Genomic DNA, 21,857 nt, shown 5'->3' with positions numbered 1-21,857 from the left:
AGTCTTTCTTTTTTCTTCTTTTTTCAAGATTGGTTTCGCTATCCAGGGCCCTTGCAAATACATATACATTTAAGTACCAGCTTTTCCAGTTCTACAAAAAAGCCTTTGGAATCTGTGGATTGCTTTTGGTAATATTGGCATTTTAACAATATTCCAATCCAAGAACACAGGGTGTTTTTCATTTGTATAAAGTCTCCTTAATTTCTTTCAGCAATGTTTCGTAGTTTTCAGGGTAAGTCTTTCACTCCCTAGGTTGAATTTATTCTTATGTGTTTTATTCTTTCAGATGTTGTTGTACATGGAATTTTTTTTTTCTTAATTTCCTATTCAGTTTGCTCATTGCTGGTGTATAGAAATACAACTTATTTTTATATTAATCTTGTAGCCTGCCACTTTGCTGAATTTGTTTATTGGCTCTAATAGTCTTCTTATGAAATCTTTGGGATTTTCCATATATAGAATTTTGTCATCCGTGAATAGAGATGGTTTTACTTCTTTTCTGATTTGGATGCCTTTTGTGTCTTTTTCTTGCCTAGTAGATCTCACTAGAACTTCCAGTAAAATGCCGTGGTGAAAGTTGACATCTTTATCTTGTTTTTGATTTTAGGGGAGAAGCTTTCAGTCTTTCACCATTGACTATAATGCTGGCTGTGGGTTTTTTATAAATGCCCTTTATCATGTTGAGAAATTTCTCTTCTCTTCCTCATGTGTTGATTGTCTTTCTCATGAGAAAAGGTTGAATTTTTTCAAATGTCCTGTGTCAATTGAGATAATCACAGTCCCTACCCCTTCTTTCCATTAATGTGTTGTATTACCTTGATTGCTTTTCCTACTTGAACCATCCTTACATTCCTGGGATAAGTTTCACTTGATCATTGTCTATAATCCTTTAAATAAGATGTTGGATTCAGTTGGCTTATATTTTGTTGAGGATTTTTTAAGTCCCTATTTGTAAGTGATGTTGGTCTGTTCTTTTCTTTTCTTGTAGTGTCTTTATTTGGTTTTGGTGTCAGAGGAACACCACCCTCTTAGAATGAGTTAGGACTTTTTCTTCCTCTTCTATGTTTTTGGAAGAGTTTGAGAAGGATTGGTGTTAATTCTTCTTTAAATGTTTGGTAGAATTTGCCAGTGAAACCATCTGTTCCTGGATTTTTCTACGTTGGTCAAACTAATTTTAAAAAACTATTTCATCATCAAACATTACCATCTTAAATTAGTTTAATTTTTTAAACAGGAGCAGTAGGAAGTTACATTCTTCAAAAAATTTATGCTAAGAACTACTTTAGGTGAAGGGGAGGACAACACTCAATACAGGGAAGGTCAGCTCAACTGGACTGGACCCAAAGCAAAGAAGTTTCCTGAATAAATTGAATGCTTTGAAGGTCAGTGGAGCAAGGGCGTGGGTTTGGGGACTATGGCTTCAGGGGACATCTAAGTCAATTGGAAAAATAAATTCTATTAAGAAAACATTCTGCAACCCGCTTTGAAGTGTGGCTTCTGGGGTCTTAAATGCTAACAAGCGGCCATCTAAGATGCATCGATTGGTCTCAACCCACCTGGATCAAAGGAGAATGAAGAACACCAAGGTCACGAGGTAATTATGAGCCCAAGAGACAGAAAGGGCCACATGAACTAGAGACTTACATCATCCTGAGACCAGAAGAACTAGATGGTACCTGGCCACAACCGATGACTGCCCTGACAGGGAACACAACAGAGAACCCCTGAGGGAGCTGGAGAACAGTGGGATGCAGACCCCAAATTCTCATAAAAAGACCAGACTTAATGGTCTGACTGAGACTAGAGGAAACCTGGCGGTCATGGTCCCCAAACCTTCTGTTGGTCTAGGACAGGAACCATTCCAGAAGACAACTCATCAGACATGGATTGGACTGGACAATGGGTTGGAGAGAGATGCTGATGAAGAGTGAGCTACTTGTATCAGGTGGACACTTGAGACTGTGTTGGCATCTCCTGTCTAGAGGGGAGATGGGAGGGTAGAGGGGGTTAGAAACTGGCAAAATGGTCATGAAAGGAGTGACTGGAAGGAGGGTGTGGGCTGACTCATTAGGGGGAGAGTAAGTGGGAGTATGTAGTAAGGTGTATGTAAGTTTATATGTGAGAGACTGAGTTGATTTGTAAACTTTCACTTAAAGCACAATAAAAATTATTTAAAAAAATTTATGCTACTAGTTCTTAAATTTATTAATTAAATAGTATTTTATACTAAATAACATAATCTGGTATACTGTTTGCCATAGAATGGTAGACACTATCAAATCAATTATAAGGTAAAACTAACTTTATTGTTTATGGTGGTGTTTTCTTCTCTTATCCTACATTTCTGCTTTGAATTGCTGGGAATTTTACTACCAATTTACCATCTATAACAGCAGTTAAAAGACATTTAATGCTTATTTTGTCAAAGTAATGTGCTGGTTAACACAGATTATTAAAATTTGTAAGACTGGTTTTACTATCATTATTTTATACATGATGAAACTGAGAATGAAATGTTGAGTAAGTTATCTAAGTCAAAGAGCTAGAAAATGGCAAAGTCTGTATACTAACCCAGACTTACCTATTCCAAAGGAAATCTTAATGGCTACATCAATCATCAGGTCTCCAATTAATGTACGACTTCAAGTCTTTAAGGACCTACAGCCATAATTTTTCCATCTACTGATAATAGTGCAGACACTTTTGAATATCTAACTAAAACCAGATCTTTTTATATCAATGCTGTGGTTGATTAAATATGGCTATAAATTCTTTAGCACTCATTTTGAACCTTGTTCAGCTCTGTTTTGACCAACAGATGCTGGACTATTCTGGGCCTACTTCCTGTCTTCTGGAATGTCCATTTTTGGGAGTCCTCCACTGACATATAATAATTCTGAGTACTCTAAGACCATCATTCTGGAAAAGTCATAAGTAGATATGCCATTTAGCAATCCCAAGTGAGCCCAGCCTTCCATCTATTCATACAAAGGTTCGGACAAGTCCAGCCCCTCTACCTGCTAAATTCCACCAAGTTACCTCAGTTTAAGCCACATGGAATAGAAGAACCACATGCTAAGCCCAGACCAAATTCCTGACCCAGAAAATGGCGAAACATTATAAAATTGACCTGACTTAACTGATGAAATTCTGAACCTGGAACCTGAACCTGATGCTATAATTGTATGAAACTTTTGGGAGAATCGGGTTGGGAGAAGAGGACTGTTCACTGAAAAGATCCTTAGATAAAGATCCTCATTAAGAATTTCTTATTTCTCTTCACCGTTCCAAAATGAGTCAGCTTTTATAATGGAGAAAAGAATAATGGTTGGTGATGTTACAATATTCTCACAGAACAGAAAGGTTAGCAAGAATCCACTAGGAGATCTGTTTTTTTATTTGTTCATTTGGATTTGTTTTTTAATACATCCCATCTCTTGGAAAGAGCTCAAATTTGAAAACCTCAATTGGAAAATAGCTTTGAGAGTCCTCGGAGGGGCTGGTCTAAGAAAAAGTACACAGGATAAGAAAAACTAAGCAAAACATACTTTATCTCATATACAGTGGAATATTTTTCCACATGTTGCCATGAGTGACTGCATTTCTTTAAACAAATAATGCAATTTGCGTTAACTGATGTTATTCATGGCCAAAATATAGTCACAGACACAAGTAGTGAAAAACAAGTACCTAAAAGTATGACTTGCTACTTAAAATTTTGTAGCTATATTTTCAATAAAGGAAATTAAATTTCTTATCTGACTTTTAACTTATATGTAGATAATACATTCAGTGATATGAAAATCATATTAATTTCAGCATAAAATTAATATTGAATATTTGCTTTTTAAAAAACATTTATTGAAATATAGCAGTAATGAATATCCTGATAGTAGTAATGAATTTAATAGTAATGAAATATATTTTCATTAATATATTACTATTGCTTTTGCAGACTTTTTTATTTCATACATATAAAATGTGCCAGTAGTCAAGAAAAATCTGGGAGAAGTTATGAATATCAGAATTCCCATATGTACCTGAATATTCAGGATGCCTGTTGTAATGATATGAAGTCAAAATAATTAAGTAGAAATTGTGGAAATCATACAACTGTTCATTATCAGTATGCTATTTCCCACACAAATCTTCTCAGATCTGTAGATCTGCTTTAATTTTCTACGGATGCATAGTTTATGGAAGTATGAATTCTGATTGCTCAATTTCCATTAGTTTCATTCCAATAGACACATATTCGGAGGCATAATTATTACATTTCAGAACAATTCTTCAAAATGTGTTCAATTGAAGGAGGACTTCGAGCTATAACTATTTAAGACATTCTGAATTGTAAATCACATTTCCACCCAGTCAGAAGCAGGTAACGATCGATCCTTAGCAAAATGCCTATAGTTAAACTGAATTGGGAGATGGGTAGTTATGCTCATCAATTTTAAAACTTTCTCCTGGTACTATGGTAGGCCATGTCCAACACAAACTCTAGAAGAAGGACTGATTTAGGAAAGAATATTACTGTGTAAATTAGTAACTGATGGGATTATGTATGTCGTTAGATTTATGGCAAGTATTATAACTTTGTTGCACAACAACATTTTCAGAAAATGCCCAATTATAATTGACTAGTGGAGAAGGATGATGCAGAAGGCTTATGTTGTCTGTCATTGCAGAAATATTTGGATGACTATATTGCTTTTTTTTTTTTGTCTATGGTTTTCTTTTTACAACCTATAGTAACCTGAAGATTATATACTTTACACAGGCATTTTTTCCTCCTAAATGGATGTATGGGTGCACCTTACATCTGTAATATGTGTATTTTTTGAAATCTGTGTATGAAACTTAAGATTTTTTCAATTATTTGATACTTATTTTAGATATTCCAGAAGATATTACTATTTACATAAATTCTGTTGAGAGTAGAACACTCATAGCATACAGAATACTACCTAATTAAATTATATTGTGATGTATTAATCTTAATACACTTATTTTGTATTGACTTAAATGCAATAATTCTCATTCCCATGCAGGCTTCTGGGCCTTTAAGCATAACTCTGTCTGGAATGCCCAATCCCTCTTTCCTGTCAATAAATACCTAATCGACCCTTAAAATTCAGCTTATCTTCCTATCAGCCCATTCCCTGAAAGGGGGGAAAATTAATTACCTTCTCAAGGGTATTTTTTAAAGAATTTAACATATGTCTTATGTATAGTAATGCTTTTCACATTTAAACAGTTTCAAGAGATCATTTTTAGTATGTTGCTGTTGTTGTTAAGTGCCATCGAGTTGGTTCCAACTCACAGAGATCCTATATACCACAGAACGAAACTCTGCCCGGTCCTTTGCCATGCTCACAATCATTGTTATGCTTGAGCACATTGTTGCAGCCAGTGTCAATCCATCTTGTTGAGGGTCTTCCTCTTTTCCCTGACCCTCTACTTTACCAAGCATGATGTCCTTCTCCAGGGACTGATCCCTCCTGACGACCTGTCCAAAGTATGTAAGATGAAGTCTCACCACCCTTGCTTCTAAGGAGCATTCTGGTTGTACTTCTTCCAAGACAGATCTGTTCGTTCTTTTGGCAGTCCACGGTATATTCAAGATTCTCTGCCAACACCACAATTCAGAGGCATCAATTCTTCTTCGGTCTTCCTTATTCATTGTCCAGCTTTTGCATGCATATGATGCAATTGAAAATACCATGGCTTGGGTCAGGCGGACCTTAGTCTTCAAGGTGACATCTTTGCTTTTCCACACTTTAAAGAGGTCCTTTGCAGCAGATTTGCCCAATGCAAGACATTTCTTTCAGAGCACCACTGGGTGGATTCAAATTGTCAATCTTTTAGTGAGTAGCGAAGTGCAAATCTTACTGAAATTTATTTTTGTGATGTTCTGTGTCCAATTTACATTCTGAACTACTGGAGAAGTTAGAGCTGAACTCAACAATAGGGATGCCACTCGCCACTTGTGGCTACTGAGTATTGAAATTGTCCAGTCTGATTCATGATGTGCTGGAGGGATATAAGGCACACTGTGCTTTGCAACCCTAGAAAGAAAAATAGAATGTAAAACATGCCATTGGTAATTTTTGTATTGATTACATGCTGAAATTATCATATTTTGGCTACATGGTTAAAATAAATGTATTATTAAAATAGTTTTTCCTACCTGTCGTCACTTATTTTAATACGGCTACTAAACATTTTAAAAGTCTGCGTGTGGCTTGTATTGCGTTTATATCAGACAGCACTGTGTTACAATGTTAGAAATTCGTGTAGGTAGAGTCAGGTAAGTTTCAAAGAAAATAAAGGAGAATTAGTAGCGGGTATATTAAATTAAATTAACTATGTATCTCCTAAATTACATCAACTATGTGAAAGCATCGTTGTTGAATTGTGGTGTTGGCAAAGAATATTGAATATACCACGGACTGCCAAAAGAACAAACAAATCTGTCTTAGAACTACAGCCAGAATGCTCCTTAGAAGCAAGGATGGCAAGACTGTGTCTTACATACTTTGGACATGTTGTCAAGAGGGATCAGTCCCTGGAGAAGGACATCATGCTTGGTAGAGTACGGGGTCAGCAGAAAAGAGGAAGAACCTCAACGGGGTGAATTGACAAAATGCCTGCAGCTATGAGCTCAAGCATAACAACTATTGTAAGGATGGCTCAGGACCAGGCAGTGTTTCATTCTGTTGTGCATGGGGTCGCTTTGAGTTGGAACCGACTTAACGACACCTAACAACAACAACAACATGTAAAACCAAACTTAAGATCATATTTAACAGAGCTGTTCTGATATTGTTATTTGTGATCAAATAAAAGTGACAGATGCATTTCACATGGGAATCTCTTTCAGATAAAGCCTCATTTCCAGACTGAGGTTTTTTTCCCCCCTGTGCTGATACACTGCTAGTATTTACGTGAGTACAAAACTTAGTTGGAAAACAGAGCTTCTACAATAAATAAGCACTCTTTATGGCCAAATTATCTTGATAAATGGACTCTAGCCTTCATTAATATTCTACCTGTAGAAAGGTGTCAGGAAGTGAGGTACAGATGAGGAACAGATGAATAACAAGCTCTGTTATCTTTACTTTTCACACAGTCCTTATTTCCAGCCTAGTCTCTTGTATTTGTTTATATGTATGGTTATAATGAGAATTTAAGACATACTGAGTTTTTCTGTTTCTAATTTTCAACCCATACCATATATTTTCATATCCAGACATGAGGCTTCTATTGCATATTGCATTGTTTTTGTTACTTGTGGCAGAATGGAATTAGTTGTGGTAATTCACTGCGATGACTATAGACTGTAGTTTTTGATATGTTCTTTTTGATGTATGCTGGTTTCCTAATAAATATAAAAAAACAAATAAAACAGGTTTCTGTATGATCCAGAGCTTCAATAATCTTTCTTTAAAAACTTATTTTATTTTATCTGATTGAACATGACAGGCATATCCAATCTAACATAATGTCTGTAAATGTACATTAAAGATAGTCTATAAATGCTCATTATTACCCAATTATTAAGACTGTGATTGTTATTAGTAGATGATTAATTACAAACAGGTTATGAATTAAGACTTCAAAATAACAATTGTTTGGCATATATAGAATTTATTAGATTGATTAATTTTAGCTGCTGGAGTGTATCATATGCCATTCACAAATCATACAATTACTCTTTTGTCCTAGCCAAATAGGTGAAAAAAGAAATGTTGCAAGGTGTTTGGAAAGAAAGAAATTATTGCTTACTTCTCTATCTTGAGTAGATCTAGATGAAAATTTTAAAGGAAGCAAAGACATTTTGTTTAAACCTCTTCAAACCCCTTGCAGTAACTCTGCAGCTAAGGGAAGGCTTCCCAGCCCTGGCCAGACTTTACAATTTATAGGGAAAACCTTTAAGACCTAAGGCTGATTGGCCCCACCTCAGACCCAGTCATTCATCAGCGGAGGCATAGAGGACAGTCCTCTGTATTGTTTAAAATTTCCCCCAGGTGGTTCTAATGTGAATTTAGGCCCAAATCAAAGGTAACCAGAGGCCCATGTTCCCTTTCGAGTTTCTAGCATTCTGTTACTAAAGCCTCTTCCCACTCCGCTTGGAATGATGCTCTACTTTGTACCTTGCCCTGCTGATTTCCCATTGTTTAATGCCACTCTTAATTTGTACTGTATTTTCAAAGCCTCATTAGGTTACTGGTCTAATTACATAACCCAATTCGTGAAAAAAAGCTAATGTTGAAAATGGTTTAATATGTACTTCCTCTCTAACTAATGAATTTGGTTTTAAACCTAGTATTTAATGTATCTTAAGACATGTAAGGAGACCTTGGCGGCATAGTGGTTAAGAGTTTGGCTGCTAACCAAAAGCTCAGCAGTTCAAATCTACCAGGCCTTCCTTGGAAACCCTGTGGGGCAGTTCTACTCTTTCCTAAAGGGTCGCTATGAGTCAGAATTGACTCCGCTGCTATGGGTTTGATATTTGGTTCTGTTTTTGTTTGTTTGTTTGTTTAAGGCCTGTAAGGAGGCATAGTGGTTAAGAGCTCCACTGCTAACCAAAAAGTCGGCAGTCCAAATTCACCAGCCACTCCTTGGAAACCCAGTGGGGCAGTTCTACTCTGTCCTATAGTCGCTATGAGTCAGGACCGACTCCACAGCACCTAACAACAATGACAAAGGCATGTAAGGGTGAATAAAATATGGATTTTTGTTGTTCCCATGAATATATATATTCATGGGAACAACAAAAACATATATATATATATATATATATATATATATATACACACCTGATTGGGCTTTCAACATTTCTTAAATATTTCTACATATGAGTGATTTTAATACCTGCTAGCTGGTCTGCTCCCATTATTAACACAAACTGCTAGGAGAAGGAAGGAGTTTTCAGGATGAATGCAAATTGAGAAAATTTAAGGGGAATATCATCAGAGGTAAGTTAATAGAGAGCTTAGCTGATACAATAAGGAAATCTATGCTCAATTTTAGGATTATTTTCAAACTACACTACTAATTTATTTAAAATGATTTTGATTGCCTACAGAGTCACTATGAGTCAGAATCAACATGATGGCAATGGTATTCCATGATTAGCACTGTCAGATGAAATTGAATAAAATGCATAGTATTTTCCTCAAAAAAATAGGATCTTTTTAGAGAAATGAGACATTTTTAAACAACCATATAAATTTATAAGCTAACCGTGCTAGAAAAGATAAGAGGTACTGTATCATCCAAGGTCAAATAACTGCTATTGAATTAACTAAGTTAATAGCATTATTCAAATCACAAAATCTCATGGCCCCTGAACTTGGAAAAAAGTGTACAATTCCCTTCTTTTGGAATTTTCTCATAAGTATCTCATCATAAGGAAACCCTGGAGGCATAGTGGTTAAGTGCTATGGCTGCTAACGAAAAGGTTGGCAGTTCAAATCCACCAGGCGCTCCTTGGAAACAATATGGGGCAGTTCTACTCTGTCCTATAGGGTCGCTATGAGTTGGAATCGACTCAAACACAACAGGTTTTTTGTTGTTGTTTTGTTTTATCTCATCATAAAAAGTGGAATTGGATGATGCCACTCTAGCAGTCATTAGAAAGGCCGTATTTTCAAATATAACTAATGTATGTCAGAAAGAATGATGAGGCATTTATAAGGGGAAGTGGTGATGTAATGACAAAAGTCGTGCTCACTTGTATGAATGATTGGAATGAAGGTATGGATGTAATTAACTTATCAGTATGTTTCCTCTACTGCTCAGGAAAGAGGGTGGCCATTCATTATATTCCACTACACCTAGAAGTTATAGCTTTGGAATAGAGAAGGGGCATAGGATTAAGGTAATTTTCTTGAATATTAGCCTTTTTTCCTGCCAATGCCAAATTCATCGATTTGCTTTTACCAAGAAAAAACAATTCTGTAGTAAAGGAAAAGCAATATTTCTTCAATGCGTAATGAATATAAGACATTGTGCATTCTTCTTTGTATTTCTCAGTAACCTTTGCAATAAGCCATTCAATGTAGATATAATTTTTTCCACTTATAGAAATGAGAGGAGTTGAACAAATAAGCAAGTATATTATGCTTATCTAGGAGTTAACCTGGAAACCGTGGTGGCTTAGTGGTTAAAAGCTATGGCTGATAACCAAAAGGTTGGCAGTTTGAATCCACCAGGAGCTCCTTGGAAACCCTATGGGGCCGTTCTACTCTGTTCTATAGGGTCACTATGAGTCGGAAGCAACTCGACAGGAGCAGGACTTAATCCTATTTTCTTTCTTCAACAAATGACTATTCATTGAAAATCATATAGGGGTAGTTAATCCCTGTCAGACCTGTCTTTTAGTACCAACACAGATTTTTTGAAACATTTGGATTTAAATCCATGGTTTAAAAAGAACATTTTATCAGGCATCTTAATATGGGACCAAACAACAAAATCAGTTGTGTAAAAACAAGTCACTATGCACAAAGTTTACAAGTATCTGCAGCCAAAATTCAATTGAGGAGTGAGATGGTGATGTGCTTTAAAACATGGGCTCAGGGTTAGAATACTAGATCACTTATTAGTAACTGACCTTGAGCCAGTACCATATTTTTATGAAAATTGAGCATGCCTTCTATATTTGTTTGCCAACTGCACACTTCCTTAGGGAGGTATTTTCATAAGTGGTGCTAGGCCAACTTTTTTTACATGATGTTGTTTAAAAAAAGTACCTCATGAGGGGATGGCACGTTTGTCAAACAAACATAGGAGTTGTGTGTTATTTGTATAAAAAGATGGTGTCTTCTCTGTGCCTCAATTTCTTCCTCCATAAAATGGGAATTATATTAGTACCTACCTCATTGGTTTGTTAGAAGGTGGGAGTTTAAATGAGTTAATGCAAGTAAAGTCCTTAAAAAGTTACTGGGATCCAATAAATATTGGCTATTATTAAAAAAAAAAAAAAGTTGATACCAACTCATAAACGACCCTATAAGACAGAGTAGAAACGCCTCATAGGGTTTCCAAAGAGTGGCTGATGGATTCAAACTGTTGATCATTTGGTTAGCATCTGTACCTTGCTGTAGCTCTTAACCGCAGTGGTGGCTGCTAACCAAAAGTTTGCTGGTCCAAATCCACCAGCTGCTCCTTGGCAACCCTGTGTGGCAGTTCTACCCTGTCTTATAGGGTTGCCATGAGCTGGCATCAATGCGATGGCAACAGGTTTGGCTATTATTATTACCAAATAAATATGCAAAGCTACATATATTTTATCTATAGTTATATATATATATATATATATATATATATATATATATATATATATATATATATACACATGAGGTTATGGTTTCAAATTGTTCATCTTCCTTTCACAAGGATTCAGGAAAGGTTTACTATTCAGTGTTTCCCCAGGTCTTTTTCTTTCTGACCTGTGGTAAGTCAGTTGCAGTGTTTTATTATCTCAGTTTGAATCAGTTTGCCTTGTTCCATTGTATTGACCTGATATTGTCCTTTGATTTATCTCATAATGTACCTGTCCCTCTCAATAAACATCTGTCAGCATTTGAGATTTTTATTACTACACATTATTTGGTATCTGTCCCTTTAAATGTTTATCGGCTAATATTTGGACCTCTCTCCTTGTAGCCACCCTATACTGAGCTCCTGTTGTTGTTGTTACACCCTCAAGTTGGTCCAGACTCATTGTTATGGATAGAATTATGTCCCCCCAAAAATGTGTGTCAACTTGGCTAGGCCATGATTCCTAGTATTGTGTGATTGTCCACCATTTTGTCATCTGATGTGATTTTCCTATGTGTTGTAAATTCTACCTCTACTGGTCACATTTACCTTAAAGGCCAAACCAAAAAACAACCCATTGCCATCCAGCCAATTCTGAATCATGGCAACTCCATTTGTTACAAAGTAGAACTGTTCCATAAGGTTCTTTTTTTTTTTTTTCTTTTTGTGGCTGTAATCTTCATGGAAGCAGAACGACAGGCCTTTCTTCTATGGTGCATTTGGATGTTTTCTCACTGTCAGTCGTGGTTGAGTGCAAACCCATTTGAGCCACGCAGAGATCCTTGCCTTAAAGGCAGCATAGTATAATGATTGGTGTCAAAGACTCTGGGATCAGCCTGCCTGGCTGGGTTAGTCCTGTCATTGAATGCTAAATTACTTGAGCACAGGATACAGTAGTTTAATCATATATAAAATGGGGCTCATGATAGCATCTCTCTCACAGAGTATTGAGATGATTAGATAAATTAACATATGATGAGTACTTAAACAGGTCTTGGCACATGCTCTATTAAGTATTAATAATTTTTTATTATTTAAATGTGGCAGTTTTAAAAGATAATTATGTATTCTTTGATATCTCTCAGTAAGAGATTCTGTCTAGTCTTACTCCTCATATCTGGGTGGACTTGTGGCTATTTTGACCAATAGAGAATAACTGAGGTGACTGTATCTATCTATCTATCTATCCATCTATCATCTACCTATCATCTACCTATCTATCTATCTATCTATCTATCTATCTATCTATCTATCTATCTATCTATCTATCATCTATCTATCTATCATCTATCTAATCTATCTAATCTCTATCTCTCTCTCTGTATCTACCATCTATCTATCATCTATCTATCTAATCTATGTATATAGTTTATATATATACATATATAAATTTATAAATTATATATACGTGTACAGACACACACACACACATATATATATGTAACTTTATAAATGACATTATAAATGATCATGCAGGCTCTGCTTCCCGAAAGGGAACACTCATTCTTGGAGCCCTGGCTTGCCTTGTAAGAAGTCTGTTAGACTGAGGCTCCCATGCTGGAGAAGCCCCATGGAGAGACCATATGAAGATGCCTTGACACTACATGTGGCAAGCAAGTGATGCCCAAAGAGACTTCGGCTGCTCAAGTCTTCCCAGCTGAGGCACCAGGCTATTCATCATCCCTCTGTCCTGTCTGAATTCCTAAAACTCACAAAATTCACAAGCATAATTCAATTGCTTTATACCATTCAACTTTAGACAGCAATAGAAAACTAGAATATTAGCCAATTTATTTTTTGTAGCATATATTAAGATTACTGACACACTTTTCACCTGGTAATTGAGAAAATCATTTTACTTTTATTCTTTCTTTATTTTCTAAATTACCGTTGTCTTTCCAATGGCTCCCTTCCAACTCAACCTTGTCACCTGCCTTCTAGGCTTCTGCAATCTGATTACTAAACACACACACACACACACATATATATATATAAAGCTTACATAACCATTACAATTTCACACTTAGCAATCTTTTCACAAATACTTCAGTGCTGCATAGATATTTTTCCCCATTGGGCAAGTCAGCTTGTTCTTCCTGTGTCTTCTTCTTTCTCTTGCTAGTCTCCTTGATCACATTCATCCACAGATGTAATTCCCAGTAGATGTCCTTGGCTCCTATTTCACAGAAAAAATCACGACCACCATATAAGAACTCTGTCACTTTCTCTCCTGTGCCTGAAAACTGATTATCATCAATAGCTACCCAACATTTCTTCCTTTCTTTTGGCTTTTCTTCCTCCTAGTATAGTGGAAAAAAGTGGTGAAAACAAAGATTGATTTTTTTTTTTAATTCTTCAAAGGTTTTATGATGATGCTAGATTTTACCTTTTAGTTTATCCTTAGTCATTCTTGACTTTCTGGAAAGTCTGGTTCTATTGTTTTTCATATATTCATGTTAGTACATAATGCAGTAAAATTTAATTTTTTAATAATAGTAAATCTGAAGGAAGCATTTCTATGGGTTGTAGAATAATTTTTATTTAACATTCAACTTTATAGGGAGGTTATTAGACTATTCCACTGGCTCATCAAATTTTCCTTCAATTTCCATAGTTGTATGACTTAATATGATTTTCAAATTAAAAAATATGTGTGGAGAATGCACTCAAATGATCTCCATATGGTTCCAGATCCAATAGCAAAGTAGAAAAAATAGTGCTGTGGTATTTCTGCTGCCTGTTGATGTGATACATTTCAAATTATGTTGGAATCAAATGAAACAATCATTACAGTTAAGAAAATGACATAAGTTTTAATGCTTATATCTCACAACTGCTTCAAATTTAAGGATGATTTTTCAAAATATGGAAAAGATAATGTAACTGACAATGTTTATTAAGGAATAAAAATGATTTTTAACAATGTACTTTTCTATTCAGGTAAATTAAAAATAACGAATTGCAATGTTAAGATACATTTATTTTAATGTATTTGCAAATACATTTCTTCAAGAAATATTTGTTGAATTTTTATTAAACACTCTTCTAGGTTCTAGGCACTGGGGATCCACAGAAAACACACACAGAAAATTATTCCCCTTTGGAGAAAATTTTCTACATTATTTTGATTTGTTTTGGCAGTAAAGAAAGGCTTGCCAGTATAAATGCAGACAGTATATTACATACCTTAGAACAATACCCACTACCTACCTCCCACCCACTGCCGTTGAGTCGATTCCAACTCACAGTGACCCTATAGAACAGAGTAGAACTGCATCATAGAGTTTCCAAGGAGCACCTGGTAGATTCAACTGCTGACCTCTTGGTTAGCAGCCATAGCACTTAACCACTATGCCACCAGGGTTTCCTCTTAAAACAATACAATTTGGAAATTTAATAACCAAATCTCATTACACAGACTTCCAGTTTTAGCTTAGAGATTTAGAGAACTAGAAAGAGTGTCATTGCCAAGCTTAAGGGGGGGGGGAAGAAAATTGGACCAAATGCAAATTAATGACTTCCTGAACCCTTTAGAGAATTGAGGTGACATAGAAAAGAACCTACCAACCAAATATATAAAGAGAGGCACCAGGGAGAAAAAGGACCCATGCATTTGTTCACCTGATACAGGTGCTACCAAATGCCATATAGAACCATAAGATTAAACTAGATATTTTTAACAAATTGCAGAAGCCAGAGTAGGGTTACTGTGAGAGTGTGAAGCTCCTGAGGGTTGCAAACTATGCACGTTGTCACACTTTTGCACCCTTTTCTCCAGAAACCTCACCAAGTGCTCAGGTAATATCAGGGGGAATCCTGAGGAATCTTTCTTTATGGTTCTGGCTGGGTTGCAGAACAGCCAAAGCCAAAAAAACCAAACCCATTGCCACTGAGTCAATTCCAACTCATAGTGATCCTATAGGACAGGGTAGAACCACTCTATAGAATTTGCTGACTGCAGGCAGCATCTTTCTCCCCAGTGGCTGGAGGGTTTGAACCACGGACCTTTCAATATGCAGATGAATGCTTAACCACTGTGCCACCAGGACTCCTCTGCAGAACAGCAGCCATTGCCACAATGAAAATTCTACCCAAACCACTCTCCCCTGTCTTTTTCCCTTATGGAACAAAAGCCTTTTTCTGCAGGCAAGTTTGGGAAAGAAAAGTCTGGGGGTTAGAGAGTCCCCATCAGCGATGGTTTCCAGTGGTGGAAATCCATTGCAACTGGGGGTAAGGACTGACAGCAGCTACCAATCTCTGGTCCAGACATACCTCCCCTGTCTTTGGTAAGGATCAAAGGTCTTAATCAGCAGGGAAAAGAACATCACAACTGTAGCCTCTGGGTACTTGTGGAAAGCCACTAAAGCTAGAGGAGGGAAACAGGAGTGTCAAAGAAGCTTTACTCCTGGAAGAAGGGCAGAGATAGCTACTAACCCTAACATGACATCAGGAGGAGGGGCAAGAGCACATATGATGGCCACATCCTTGAGATCCAGGTTCCCAGGGCCCGCTTAAAGACTGAGGCTTGATCAAAGCATTACAGAATACCACTATGCTAGTCCTCAACAGCACACTGACAGGCGTCTAGTTAAAACAACAGTGGAAGTCAGCTGGAAGAGCTGCAAGACCAAGGCTCTGTCTGGGAAGAAATGAAAAGGGAAAACCCAAAGCAAAGCGGAGAGACAAACAAAAGGTATTACTAAAGTAAGTTGAAGCCTCTGGTGAACTGCAGGTAACCACAGCAACAACAAACTTCTAATCCAGCCCTATCCCTGGCTAAATTAACACAAACGTCCACCCTAGCACATAATTGTAGGAAAAATTTGCTCATCTATAAGGAAGGTATGTATATACCAAAAAACAAACCCATTGCTATCAATTCTGAATCATAGCATCCCTATAGGACAGAGTAGAACTGCCCCACAGGTTTTCTAAGGAGCAGCTGGTGGATTCGAACAGCCAACTTTTCAGTTAGTAGTTGAGTTTTAACAAGATTTCCAAGTAATTTGCTGGCCTATTAAAGTTTGAGAAACACTGTTAGAGAGACTAATACAAATAAACATTTAAAGAAATAATAGCAATTCTATACAATCTCTTCTGGAAAATGAAAGGGGAGTAAACAGTTCCCAACTCATTGTATGAAGTCAACATCACTCCCATACCAGAAAAAGAAAAACACACTGCAAGAAAAAAAAAAAAAAAAAACTAAGTCCATGTCCCTCATGAATAAAGACACAAAGATTCTCCAGAAAATCTTAACAAATCCAATTCTGGAAAATACAAAACGATACTACCTCACAAACAACTGGGGTTCATCCTAAGAAAGCAAGGCTTTTTCAACATAAGAGAAGCAATTATGTATTTTACCATGTCAATAGACTAAAGAAGAAAAAAACACATTATTATATCAATAGATGCAGAAAAAGCATTTGGTAAAATATGTGTCCACTCATGGTTAAAAACAAAACAAAACAAAATTCATCCGTATACAACACAATGAACCCTCAAGTAGACTAGGAGCATTAGTTAATAGTTAATTACGTTAATATTAATTTATCAATGGTAACAAATGTACCATAAGATGCGAAAGGCTCATACACTTTTTGTAACAATAGATGGATTCTAAAACTCTTCGTAAAACAATAAAATTGCATACTGTATCCTTACTCAAATAATGTGCACATTTTACATTTGTTTGCCAACCACTCCCTCCCCTTGCATGATATTTTTGTAAGCACAGTATGATCATTTTCTTGGACAACAAACATGTAAAAAAAAATTAGTATAGCAATGCTCATGAAAATACCTGGCAGGGTGGGAGAGCAGTTGGTAAACAAACATAGAAGGTATAAGTTAATTGTGTAAAAATCTGATACTTCATTTTTAAGGATATACTTACCTCCTTATTTATTACAAAAGTGGGCCTAGCATCCAAATAAAGACAGCATCAGTCATGTAGGCCAATATTTTAAAAAAGGAGTTCCCAACTACATTCTAATGCTTTCTTTTTTTACGATTCTATTGCAATTAAATTATTATTATTATTTTTAATGACACTTAAGATTTTTAAAAAAACCCATTACAATCGAGTGCTTAAGAAATCAGCTTAGCATTTGAATGCTCAAGTTAGTCAGATGGACATCAATACGATGCTAATTTTAAATTTTTTACTAGAAAAACTAACAATGTCCATATACACTGTCATTTTCTTCACCAATTATATTAGTTTGTAAAGGTCTGCATTTTTAGTTTTTGAGAAACTGTTAGCAAGCAATGTTATATCTTCTTGAAAACTATTTCAGAACATTCCTTGAAATGTTTTCTACTCAAGAGTTACTCTAGGGCACTCTAAACTTTCTAGTGGAACATTGTTTAGGTGTCTTCGAGTTGGTTCTGCCTCATATAGCAGAAAAAAAACCCTGACCTGTCCTGCACCATCTCACAATCATTGCTATGTCTGAGCCCATTGTTGAAGCCACCATGTCAATCCATCTCTTCTAGTGTCTTCCTCTCTTTTGCTCACCCTCTACTTTACCAAGCATAATGTCCTATTCTAGAGACTAGTCTCTCCTAATTACATATCTAAAGTACATGAGACAAAGTATCAGCATCCTCCCTTTAAGGAACACTCTGGCTATACTTCTGTTCTTCTGACAGTCCATGGCATATTCAATATTCTTTGCCAACATCATAATTCAAAGGCATTAATTCTTCTTTATTCATTTTCCAGCTTTCCCATGCATATGAGGAGACTGAGAATACCATGGCTTGGGTCAGGACAATCTTAACCATAAAAGTGACACTTGTGTTTTTTAACATTTTAAAGAAGTCTTCTGCAGCAGATTGACCAGTGCGATGCATCATTTGATTTCTTGACTGCTCTTTCCACAGGCATTGACTGTGCATCCAAGTGAAATGAAAGCCTCGACAACTTCAATCTGTATTTATCACAATGTTGCTTATTGGTCCAGTTGTCTTTAGATTGAGGTATAATCCATACTGAAGGGTATAGTCTTTGATCTTCACCAGTAAAGGCTTCAAGCCCTCTTCAAACTCATCAAGCAAGGTTGTGTCATCTGCATAACACAGGTTGTTAACGAGCCTTTCTCCAACCCTGATGCTGTGGTGTTCTTCTTTGTATATTCCAGCTTCTTTGATTATTTGGTCATATATAGATTGAACAAGTATGGTGAAAGGATACAACTCTAACACACACCTTTCCTGATTTCAGACCACGCAGTATCCCCTTGTTCTGTTTGAATGAATTCCTCTCAGTATATGTACAGGTTCCTTGTGAGCACAATTAAGTGTTCTGGAATTCCCATTCTTTGCAATGTTATCCATAATTTGCTATGATCCACACAGTTGAATGCCTTTGCATAGTTCACAAAACACAGGTGAATATCTTTCTGCTGTTCTCTGACTTCAGCCAAGATCCATCAGACATCAGCAAGCTATCCCTTGTTCTATGTCCTCTTCTGAATCTGCCTTGAAAACCTGGCAGTTCCCTGTAGTTGTACTGCTGCAACCACTTTTGAATGATCTTCAGCAAAATTTTACTCGATATTAATGATATTGTTCAATACTTTCCACATTCCATTGGATCACCCTTCTTTGGAATGGGCACAAATACGGATCTCTTCTAGTCGTTTGGCCAGGGAGCTATATTCCAAATTTCTTGCCATAGACTTGTGAGCATTTCTAGCATTTTATCCTGAAGTACAACACTGTTAGTGACAGGGTAATAGCCATACATCTACAAGGAAGACCAGTTAACTTGACTATTATTCAAATTTACACACCAAACAATAATGTCAAAGATAAAGACATTGGAGAGTTTAACCAACTTCTGCAGTCTGAAATTGATCAAACATGCAATCAAGATGCATTGGTAATTACTGGTGACTGGAATGAGAAAGGTGAAAACAAAGAAGCATAAGTAGTTGGAAAATATGGCCTCGGTGACAGAAATGTCACTGGAAATCGCATGATAGAATTTTGCAAGACCAAGAACTTATTCATTGCAAATACCTTTTTTCAACAGCATAAACAGCAACTATACAGTGGACCTCACTGGACGGAACATAAAGGAATTAATTCAACTATATCTGTGGAAAGAGACAATGGAGAATCTCAATATCATCAGTCAAAACAAGGCCAGGGGCCTACTCCAGAATAGATCATCAATTTCTCCTATGCAAGTTCAAGTTGAAGCTGAAGAAAATAAAACAAGTTCACAAGAGCCAAAGTACAAACTTGAGTATATCCCACCTGAATTTAGAGACCATCTCAAAAATAGATTTGATGCCTTGAACACTAAAGACTAGACGAGTTGTGGGATGACATCAAGGACATCATACATAAAGAAAGCAAAAGGTCATTAAAAAGACAGGAAAGAAAGAAAAAAAAAAGGATGTCTGAAGAGACTCTGAAACTTGCTTTTGAACATAGAGTAGCTAAAGCAAATGGAAGAAGTGTTCAGGTAAAAGAGATAAACAGAAGACTCCAAAGGGCAGCTCCAGATGACAAAGTAAATTATTATAATGAGATGTGCACAGACCTGGAGTAAGAAAACCAAAAAGGAAGAACACACTCATCATTTCTTAAGCTGACAGAACTGAAGAAAAATTTCAAGCATTAAGTTGCAATAGTGAAGGATTCTTTGGGCAAAATATTGAATGACAGAGGAAGCATCAAAAGAAGATGGAAGAAATACACAGAAAAAGAAATACCAAAAAAAAAAAAAAATTGTTCAGTGTTCAACCATTTCTGAAGGTAGCATATAATCAATTATCGATGGTACTGAAGGAAGAAGTCCAAGCCACACTGAAGGCATAAGTGAAAAAAACAAGACTTCTGAAATTGACAGAATGCCAACAGAGATGTTTTAACAAAACCATGCAATGCTGAAAGCGCTCACTCATCCATGCCAAGTATTTTGGGAGACAAGTACCTGGGTGATTGACTGGAAGAGATCCAGTTGAACATAGAAACATATTTTTCATAACAGCTAAATATTTTGGCAGATTTCTGCACATTATAAACAAAAATAAATTGAAGCAGGTTCCCTTATGAATTGTATTAAAATTTGCAAGAATTGAAATGATTTTCACAGGTGGTCAAAATCTAATTCTTAGGTCATTTGGCCACCTTGAGTTTGTTGCATAAACCATTTCCCTAGTGAGCTATTTCAGATCATTGAAAACATTAGGATACTGGTTTCTTCTCAGTGGTTGGGCTCAGTTTCTTTCTTTGAACTTAGAGTACTTACTGAGAAAGGAGTTAGTAAAATCCCTAATGTGCATATAATAATTTCATAGACTTTGAGCGACCTGATTTAAAACAGTTAGATTCAGCAGAACAAATGGTTCTTCATGTCTTTAAATTTGTACCTTCCTGTAAGCTGAAGATGTGGCAAGTTTATTTGTATTTCCCCTCACCACCTAAGACATTGTCTTTCACAATAAATTATTCCTAAATTTAAATTGACAGGATTGTTCTCTCCCACTTCCACTAAAGATAGGTCTACTAATTTGTTTTGTATTGAATTTTGACAATATGTATTACCTGCATCCAGTGATTTTCAAAATGACTGCTTGTCTCATTAGGGAAAGCGTCAGCAACTGTGGAAACGTATATTTAGCCTATGAGTTCCTGGGTGGTGCAAATGTTTAATAGTCTCTGCTGCTAACCAAAAGGAGGTTCGAGTCCACACAAAGGCACCTTGGAAGAAATTCCTATATGCTTCTGAAAAATCAAACATTAAAAAACCTATGGAGCACAGTTCTACTTTGACACACACAGGTAATCAGAATCAACTTGATGACAACCTGTTTACTGGTAATGATATCCTAAACTTGAAAGAAATATAACACATTTATTCTTCTAAAATCCTCTAAAATTTAATGTTCCGTAAAGCCATATCACTAAAGATTTGAAATCCAGATATATTTTTCTTTTATAAATTGATTTTACAGAACTATGACAATATCCCTTCAGCCTACACTGAAGAACTATAACAATTAGTTTCCTGAAATGCGTTGTTATGTTTACTCTGAGTAGTTTAGTAAATCAATTATGTAAGTCAATAAATATGGAATAACTTCTATGGAAAAAACAATAGTGTTCACCAGATTACACAGAGCCATATTCTGCGAGATTCCTATCTAGAGTAGATGGTGAGTTTTATGGTGGCATATAATCTGATTAATCTGATTTTGTTTCATTCTTATCAGTGACTGCTTAAAAGCTGAGTCAAATTTATGACCTACTTCTTTTTTTTTTTTTTTCCTAGTTAGGGTGAAGAACGTCACTGTATATACTTGTATAGTGATCTTATCTTTGGCTTTATCCTTTTTTTCTACTCTTATTTTACCTTCATCATAATTTTCTTCATTCATTCAGAGCCTAAAGCAACAATGATTTGTCCAGTAATAATGCTATTTCTTCACGTTGAAATGGTGACAGTGAGAATCTGTGTTGATGTCAGTAGAGGATTTATCAAGCTGTGACGACTAACAGGAAAT

The sequence above is a fragment of the Loxodonta africana genome, chromosome 3 (assembly GCF_030014295.1).
Source record: "Loxodonta africana isolate mLoxAfr1 chromosome 3, mLoxAfr1.hap2, whole genome shotgun sequence".
NCBI lineage: Eukaryota > Metazoa > Chordata > Mammalia > Proboscidea > Elephantidae > Loxodonta > Loxodonta africana.
Note: the sequence above shows the minus strand (reverse complement) of the source record.